The sequence below is a fragment of the Pieris napi genome, chromosome 18 (genome assembly GCF_905475465.1).
Source record: "Pieris napi chromosome 18, ilPieNapi1.2, whole genome shotgun sequence".
NCBI classification, from domain to species: Eukaryota; Metazoa; Arthropoda; class Insecta; order Lepidoptera; family Pieridae; genus Pieris; species Pieris napi.
Window position 1 is genome coordinate 8,247,408 of NC_062251.1, and position 9,940 is coordinate 8,257,347.

Below are 9,940 nucleotides of genomic sequence, written 5' to 3' on the forward strand. Positions count from 1 at the left end.
ACATGAAAACTAGCGATGGGTATTGCTTTCTATGGAATGAGGCCGAAGGTGGGCTGAATTCTGATGAGTTCGCAACGATTTTATCTAATTTCTTTACAGATAAAGTAATCCCGAAAATGGGAGATGACAACAGATACATAACCTTGTATACGGATGGGAAATTATTTGTCCCCGCAACAAAATTTATAATTTAAAAAATATATATTATGAAAAATCTCATATGTGGCCAGAAACTGAAAATATCTATACTTTTATAGCAGCTATAGCTGAAATGGTATTATGGACAAACATACACAAAAAGTAAAATGTCAGTTAAGTGAAATTTCTTAGTTAGGTATCTCTTAAAAAATTTGTTTATATACTAAGTTATTAGATAGTAACGCGTAGCAGGATCATAAACAAAATAAATTATACATATATTATATTATAACAACACAAATTTTATTATAGTTTTCTTCCAAAAATAAAGGATTATCAAAACTTTAAAAATTTAGTTCCTCATTTTCTTGTGAAAAATGTATATATAATGATGAGAAGCACTTACTTGAATTTTCTGAGTATGTAGTTTAATTTTTATTTTGTTCACTAATAAGTGTGACTGCCAACTGAACATCTTCATAAATAGACTCTGATCCAACTTCACCAGGCCAGTACTGGTGACACTTTGTCTCCTTATTTTCAATCAATCTGTTTAACATTATTATGCCCGTACAACATTGCTCCCATACCATGAGCCAAAAATGTCCCATAGTGGCAGCTAATGGTCCTTGGGTAAGAATATACTTTCTGTTTGCACGTGGTATCTGCAATTTTATAGTATTACTAATAACTACTCATTCAGCTAGAATTAAAATTAAATATGGGTAAAAAAACCATACATTTACATAGTTGGCATTGATGTAATCCCTTTCGATTTGGTTCAATTTAACACGTGTATGTTATATAGGCTAACATCTCTGTACCTATTTAAGTGTTTGTTTTGAGGCTTTTTAGCTTCTATAGTAGTTAGGTTCTGTGGCTGACCTTCTCTACAAATTTTCTGGAAAAAAAGGTTAAGTTTAATTAATACTTCAACTTGATACAGATTGTATGACGATAGTAAAGTCCTGATTAGAAAGGATTAGGATTTAAGTTGGAAGGTAGTTACAAAAAAATGTGCTCGTAGTCTATTACTAAAGAAGATAGAAGTAGTTTTATAAAAGGAAATTGTGCACTGTTGTTGTGAAAACAAGCTTTTATGTGGACCAAAAACAATCACGGTTATAATTAAAGAAAAGATTTCATCTAAGGATACATTAGTTAAATATCACATGTGGGTACTCAGCCTTTTATCGCGTGGCACATATCAAAAAGTAATGCTCCATTTATTTTGCATACATACGTAATAAATTAGTAACCAAGATTTCTTCTTTACAAAATCTTCATATTCCTTTTCAATGTTACTTAGACTCTTTTCCAGGTTACCGACATACGAGCTCTTAAATTTACACCATCTAGAGAAATATTTTATAAGCTTAAATTAACTGAAGAGTACAAATTGCTCAATCAACGTAGGAATACCCGAATTAACAACATTCCTTTTCATAATTTACCTGACCTGTACAATGAACGCAGGAAAATTACAAAAAAAAGTATTTAGATTTACAGCAATTAAAAACTCAATGCCAAGAGATTACCAAAACTATTACAAGCTTCCTCATGAAGCCTAAAATTGTGTACCATTTAATGTTGTCTTTATCAATATATGATTATTTTTAAGTATACTTTATTTTAATTATAACTTAAAAAAAAAACTTTTTTTAATTAATCTATCGTGCAAATCAGCTAACTCCTACACCACATACTTTTACAGAAAAGGAAAAACGGATAACTCCTAAAAACGCTGTAGTATTGTAATGAAACGGTATAAAGGATTATAACACTTTGCGAGTTAATAAAAAAAAACTACATACTGCTGGCAAGTAATTTTTTATTTTTGGGATTGGTACACTATTGTAGATTAAGAAAAAAATAACATTATGTGTAATTACTGTATAATTTATTTTTTATTTACCTTTGAAAGTCAAATTTTGGATAATTTAAAGAAAACATAAAAAAAATCGACATTAATTATTCCGTTGGCCCAAGAACTCTTTGTGAGGCCTGGGATAATAGATAAAGACCCCCCCAATCCACCATTTTGATTTGGCAAACGATGCACCAAACACCCTGTATAGTATTGAGAATAACAGTTTACGATAATATCTACCAATGGTACTTAAAATGTTTCCATAAGTAGTCTACAAATTTTTTTATAACATTTTAAGTGTCTCCTGAAAATTTTGCTTGTATGGAGTTAACTGGTTTGCCAATTAAGGTATCGTAATGCAGAACTTATAATATATTCCTTGCAAATTATTACCAGAAATAATGCCTACATCAGCTATTATTGACGCTGCGATGTTATGCATTCGGCACAATGCTGATTTCTGTGGCTGATTTCGTAGGCGTTTCCAATTCCTCTGCAGGCAGAATAGTGCGGGACATATCTGTCGCAATCGCCAGATTATATGATAAATATGTATTCAATATTGCTATTGACAGTACTCATATTCGCATCCAATCTCCATGTGAGTTTTTTGTATATATATACGAGTATATGCCAATTTGGATTTTATTCTACTATTGGTAATGGACTTTTTTTGCTCAAGGTATTCTGTATATATAATACCACCCTGATATCATAAGGTCATATAGGTCATTTCCAGAACAAGATCTCACTGCAATAAAAAATTTGTCTGCAATTTTAATATTTGAGCTAATAATTGAGGATGATATAGTAAAAATGTTGGTTTCGTAATCTAATACGCGTTATGGAAATACTGCCCGGATACTAAAATAACATCTGATGAAATGAGATGTTTTATAGAAATTTTGATAATAAGTGGATACAGTCTCGTTGGTAACAAAGGAATATATTGGTCTGCTCACAAGATACTAAAAAATATCTAATACACAATGCCATGCGGCGTAAAAGATTCGAAGAGATTATGCGGCGGTACCTTCATTGTGTAAACAATAACAATATAGAAGAGACAGATAAAATGTGGAAGTTGAGACCTTTGATTAATAAAATGCATTATTTTATACCAAAACAAAATTTTTATATGGTGAATTTCATTCTTGCAAACAATTTATTAATCCCCATCCACACGCTTGTCAAACAATGGCAAACAGCCAACAGCAAACACGGACGTGTGGATGGGTGTTTGTCGTTGTTTGCCTGTTGGTGTTTGTGTTGGGCAGTGTTCGGCATCGGTGTCGGTTTATCTTGCCAGATCAAAGGATGTTTGGCAAACAGTTTGCTACGTATCCACACGTTTGGCAGCGATCAGTATGCGCGCGAGCTTGCGGGAGGCGGACGTATTTACTTGCTACACTTTTTCGTTGGCGCGCAAAGCGTAAAAAATGTCTGATTGGTCAGCACCTACGATTCTGAAATTTTTGGAGGCTTATCAAAATGACTCTGGAATTCCAAAGATGCCGATCACCGTTCACGAGCTTACAGATAAGAGTTACTTTATCCAGGGGTATTATTAAGAGTCGATGTGGACAGCCAGCATTAGATGAGAATGCAGAAAAGAGGTTAGCTGACCGGCTATTGCACGTGGCAAGTTGTGGCTTCGGAATTACACCCAAAGCGTAACGTAAGTACGCGTTTGAATTTACAGAACGTCAAAACATACAATACAAATAAATAAAAAAATAATTATTCGGAAGCCGGAAGGAATAAAAGAACGAATAATACTCGTTCATCAACAATCTGAGGATTGGATTCAGTGCAATGCTTGCGAAGAATGGTGCCACGAAAAATGTGCTTATAAGGGGGTGGAAAAAAAACTATGTGAATATGTGAATTATGTGCCAATAATTAAAATTGATCTCATTATTAATTTTCTACTCATTCCAAAGTTATAGTCTTAAGAAACTTAAAATTTTGTTACATGTCGTGTACGATCCGATTCACCCCGAAAATTGGGGCGATTCGGATATTTTCCTTTTTTTAGTTTTTAAAAGCTAATTAAGAGAGTATAATATGTATGATTTAAGTTTTCAAATGTTTATTTCATAGCTAATTGTTACTTCTTACGATTTTATCAATAAAAATAACATTATATAACACTTTAGTATGATTTGCTGAACCACAAAGAAAAAGTGATCTGATTGGACTCGGTCTACCCTAGGTGTTTCTTTTATTTTGTTCCATATCAGGGATGCCTGGAAGAAATAGCTTGTAAGAGATAAGGCCGACCGTTGCCTACTAACTTATATTGATATTTTTCGCTATCTTGAAGGTCATGCACCGAAGAAGGCATGGATTGACCAGACAGTGTTATCGTCCCGCCAGGCATTCCTAAATGGCTTGACCACTGGCTTAAAACAGCCTTCAGGAAAAGGCAAACGATTAATTATCAGCCATATAGGCCATATAAAAAATACTCATAGAACACAGCTTATTAATATTTGAAGCCAAAAAAATCAAAGAAGATTATCATCAAGAGATGAATGCCGATTCCTTTGAGAAGTGGTTTGGTGGGTCTTGCCAAAACTAAAACCAAATTCCGTAGTAGTGCTCCCTACCACTCCCAACTAGAATCGCTGCCTAAAATGCCTTGGACTAAACCTAGAATACAAGAGTGGCTAACAAGCAAAAATATTTTATTCGAAGCAGCAATGGTTAAAGCTACTCTTATAGACATTGTACGGTACCACAAACAAGAACATTGCGATAATTATGTTGTGGACGAGATGGCAGCGCAGCATGGGATAATTGTTTTACGTCTGCCCCCATACCAGCTCAATCCCATAGAGTTGGAACGGGCGAAGGCTAAAGGATATGTTGTAAGAAATAACAAAACCTTCAAAATGTCAGAAGTAAAAAAACTTTCTGAAGAAGGATTTCAACATATCACACCTGAAAAATGAAGTAGCTGCATTTCTCATATAATTAAAGAAGAAGAAAAAATTTATGGTCTCGACCACATAATCGACAATGTTTCAAACAGATTTATAATTAATGTCACCAAAAGCGATAGTTATAATAATAATAATATAGGTTTGTTTTATGTTTTTATATGATGATGAATTAAAACAAATTATGTAATAAGCGATGTTTTTTATTTTTATCCAAAGATCTGAAGAATACCCTGACTTTTTTAATAAAATACTATGGACCGACGAGTCCCGATTCGAAAGGGCTGGAGTATTCAACCTTCATAATTATCATAGCTGGACCATCGAAAACCCACATTTGGCAAGTCAAACTCCAAACGCGCTTGTGTCAAACTTTGGTCTGGGGTAAACGGAGAGTTAATTGGACCCATTGAATTACCTGCTAGGTTGAAGGGCCAGGAATATTTAAATTTTTTGCAAAACAATCTTTGTGAATTGTTAGAACCTTCATATTCGAAGAGTAATGATTTTTCAACAAGATGGCGCGCCCAGTCACTATACAATACAAGTAAGAGAGCATTTGAATACCACATTTCCAGATAGATGGATTGGGCGTGCAGGGCCGATCGAATGGCCTGCGCGTTTGCCAGATCTTAACCCCATCGACTTTTTTGTTTGAGGATTTTTCAAATAGCTGGTTTACGCGAAAGAAACCAACAATGAAATAGAATTAAGACAAAAAATATCAGAAGCGCAAAGAAAAATAAAACAAGAATATTCAAATAGCTTCAGGCAATTAAAGCATCACTTTTTAAAACGTTGTCGGTTTTGTATTCAAGTTGAAGGAAGGAGTTTTGAAAATATAATAAAATAAATAGTATTCTTTCAGTAAATTGTGGCTTTTATTAGTTATTAAAAAAACAAGTCGTTCGAAGACTTAACCTCTTAGTTCCGGCTGTCGTACCGGTGCGACAAAAAAATGGCTTCGTCAACGCCGGCTGTCGGTACCGGACCGGTACGACAAAACTATATTGTTCTTGTTTAGACCTGATAATTTAAACAAATAATATCAGAATGGTTTGTGTCGATTGTCAAATGAATGAGAAAGAAACAACATATTCACTCATATGATTGCCAGTCTACTAAAACTATACTTATTCATGTATAGTTTTCAACACCTTTTAAAAATATTCAGTTTCGGCTCTTTTGCGCTGTCGACATACGTTTACCATTTTGTGAAATCCTACAAAGAAGTTAAAAAATGGGTAAGTTATCAAATCTTCACACGTTCGGTTCAAAGATAATATTTCTCAAAGAATTACTTTCACTTAGCGAGAAAATTTTGAGTAATTTAGTTATGTACATCGTGTTATGAAATTATTTGAAAATAAACTATACTCGTATAAAATAAAAATATTAGTTTTAAACCGCAGTGACAGCTTCATAACAGCTACAGTTGATTGGATTGTAAAAAAATATCTTCCTTTCTCATTTTTCGATGATGAAGATACCCAGGAATATTTTCGATCGATTTGCCCGAATACGATATTTCCTTAAAGGTCGACACAAAGTAGGAAAGTCAAACAGCGATTTGAAGAACTACAATCGAATGTTAAAAATCGACTACAACAATATTCATGTAAAATGTTATTTACCATTGATGGATGGATGGACGTCCATTGCTGGTAGGAGTTACTACGGGATCACTATTCATTACATAGACAATAAATAGAAGTATCGATCTGTAGTCCTTGATTTTATACCATCGTGCGGTCGACATACTGGGTTAGATATTGCAACGATTTTCCACGAATGTTTATTGGAATATGGCATAATTGATAAAATACAGGTTATCACGGTTGACAACGCAACTACAAATACCAAATTTATGTATGAAATTGGCAAACAACTGCTGCATTTTGATTCAGACAATCAACATTTCCTGTGCTTTGCTCACATTTTGAACCTTGGTGTACAAGATTTACTAAAGACGTTAGCATTACACAGTGAAACTGACAATAAAGAACAAGAACAGCCGTATAAAGACTATGAAGACGAAACTGAGGAAGATGAAGAATATGCGCCAAATATTGCTGACTCACGTACAGGTATTACAAAATTACGCAGTATTTCCAGTAAAATAAAAAGAAGCAAGATATTGAAGAGGGTCCAGTCTGCTTGTGAAGCAGTTGGTGTGCCATCAAATCTGAATCCTATACTCGACTGTCCAACAAGATGGAATTCCACACATGATATGATTGGATTTGGTTTAAAAGTGAGAACTGGCATTAACATATTATGCGTTTCAGTTACCGAATTGAACGATTTTCAAATCACAGAAACTGCGTGGCAAATACTCGAAAAATACATAAGTTTTTAATAAACTTTAATCTTTTATCAACGAAACTTGGTGGAGAAAAATATGTTACACTACCTTGATAAAATTGAATTCATGGTAAAACAATAAGATGAAAGGCTCATTTTAGGTTTCCAAGCAGCCCGAGATAAAATGCTTAAACATTATAAGAAGAGTTTTACTTTAATTTTAGACCCAAGAAACAAAGCTCAGACTTTTGATATGACATTATGGGGGCAGGAAATTAAAACAGAAAGCCTGCGCAAATTTAATAAACTTTATAAAGAATAAGTCTACACTGACAGCAACGCTCGGTGTCTAAATCTCCAGAATTATCAAGAAATGAAAACAAAGTATGTGAGGATGAAGAATATGATGATGTAATACTATATACATAATGTAGACTTTGAGAAACTATATGCATGTCCCTCTACGTCCCTCTAGGAGGAGTACCTAAGTAAACCGAGAGCCGCGAGCTCAGAAGACATTTTAGAGGTCGAGGACGCATGAGACGGAATATCCGATTTTATCCAAGATGGCTCGTGATTTTCTTTCGATACCTGCAACTTCAGTACCTGCTGAGAGATTATTTTCTAAAGCATCGTTAGTAATTGATATAGAAAACAAAAATGTACATGAAGATGTCTCCACCTTAGCACAGTACATTTCCGAATTTCAATCCTAATTAAGTAAAACCCCTTTGATAAGTAACTAAAGCATGAACGCGGAGCACGAAGAATTTCGTACACAGACCCCTCATCTTATGTCTGTCGCTCGCGCATAAACATATTGCTGTTGCGCTCACACAGTTGCAGTGACCGCCGTATTCAGAGATTGTAAACCATTTAGTCATAACCATAAACACTTGTGGTGGTGCACATGTACTTTGGTTTGTTTTGTTATAAGTAGTAATTCTTTTTTTAACCCTGAAATAAAAGAACATTCCGTGCTGGGATACGCTTGTGTGTAGTTTTGTTTTTGGGGTTAAGAATGTTGTGGGTGGTGTTTGTGTGTTTGGTTGTTGAATTTATTTGCTGTTATTATTAATTATAACGGTAAGAAGTAAAATGGAACCAACCCCGTCTACGTCCCGTCCTTTCAAGGAGTTTGTGTCTCCGCGTAAGAACCGCAAAATGTCTTATTTTAGTGAGAATGAAAAAGTTATGATAATTAACGTATTTAAGTACGTAAAGAAAACGTGGCCTTCTGATAAATATGCTTCAAAAGAAGAAATGAAGGATAAAACTTCCGATATTTTAGGTATATTTAGTATATTAGTATATTTAGGTATATTACTTTGTTATAATCAATATATAGAAGGGGATATTGACCTATCGCTAAAAACAAATAACAAACATTTTTGGAAATACACGTCTACTCTAAAACAAACTAATTTAGGATATCCTAAACTAATTCAAATTAATATTTAAATTAAAGTGAAAAAATTACTTCAAGAAGGATTAAATAGTATCACTATTGAAAAATGGCAAAACTGAATAAGCCACGTCATAAAAGAAGAATTAAAATTTGGAGGACTGGATAGTCAAATAGATAAAACGGTTGACTCTTTCATAATCAACGTATCTGGCGAAACATCTGATAGTTCATCAGAAACAGATAACTCTGACTAAAATTAAATATTTATTTTTAAGAGTATTCCTGTTTTTTTTACCAAATCTTAGTCGCAAACATAACTTTTCCTTTTTATAAATCCATCAAGCCGTTTAGTATAAATAGCGAGCTAAACATTTAAATTAGAAGCTGTCTAGGAATTGGCATGAAAGGGAGGATATACAGACCAGATTGTACTGATCTGAAAAGAGGAATGTATCCCCAAAGCCTAGTGTGGAAGCAAAAAATCATCCAGAAAATCCATGGATTGGCGTCCACTGCCAGCCTTCTATGGCATTCCTGTCCCTGTGATTTTAGAGGAACCTGAGAATAAAAACATATCTTTTTTTAAAGGTGTGGCAAACGCTTTTGTTTACGGTTGGATCTCAAGGTTCGGTTGTCCTGAGAAGATAACAACTGATAGAGGCAGGCAGTTCGAAGCATATCTCTTTAAGGAATTGTCACGTATAATGGGATTTAATCATTTACAGACCACAGCTTATCACCCGGCTGCAAACGGTATTTCATCGGCAACTCAAGGCAGCGATCATGTGCCATGCTAACGACAACTGGGTTGAAGCTCTTCCGGTGGTCCTTCTTGGCATTCGGACTGCTTGGAAAGAAGACGTTGGGTCGTCGTCAGCAGAGTTAGTATACGGAGAAACATTGAGACTGCCTGGTATGTTCTTCAACCATTCTCCAAAACAGGTCGTAGACTATTCCGATTTCGTGTCACGACTTAGGAATAAAATGCAAGAACTTAAGCCTACACCAGTAGTTCGCCATGGTTCTACTCCAGTTTTCGTCAGCAAAGATTTACAGACGGCTTCACGTCTTTCTTCGACAAGACGCTGTACGAAAGTCACTGCAAGCACCGTATGTGGGCCCTTGCAAAGTGATAAAGCGAGGAGATAAAACCTTTGTCATTGAATTTAACGGTAAAGTTGTAACTGTTTCAGTGGACAGAGTCAAGCCCGCATTCATACTTTCATCACCAGATCCAGTGTCGAAGCCAGTGGTGGTGGAAGATCGCTGTACTCG

The 9,940-nt window shown here is 34.7% G+C and overlaps 1 long non-coding RNA gene across 1 annotated transcript; it reads right to left on the reverse strand.

Annotated features, from left to right (window-relative positions):
- Window positions 1-209: 209 nt before the first annotated feature.
- On the reverse strand, window positions 210-4,849 carry LOC125058792. Its single transcript, XR_007118512.1, has 3 exons — window positions 1,382-4,849; window positions 879-1,039; window positions 210-803 (listed from the first exon to the last, which is right to left on the reverse strand). It is a non-coding gene; the product is annotated as an uncharacterized LOC125058792 (long non-coding RNA).
- Window positions 4,850-9,940: the final 5,091 nt, after the last annotated feature.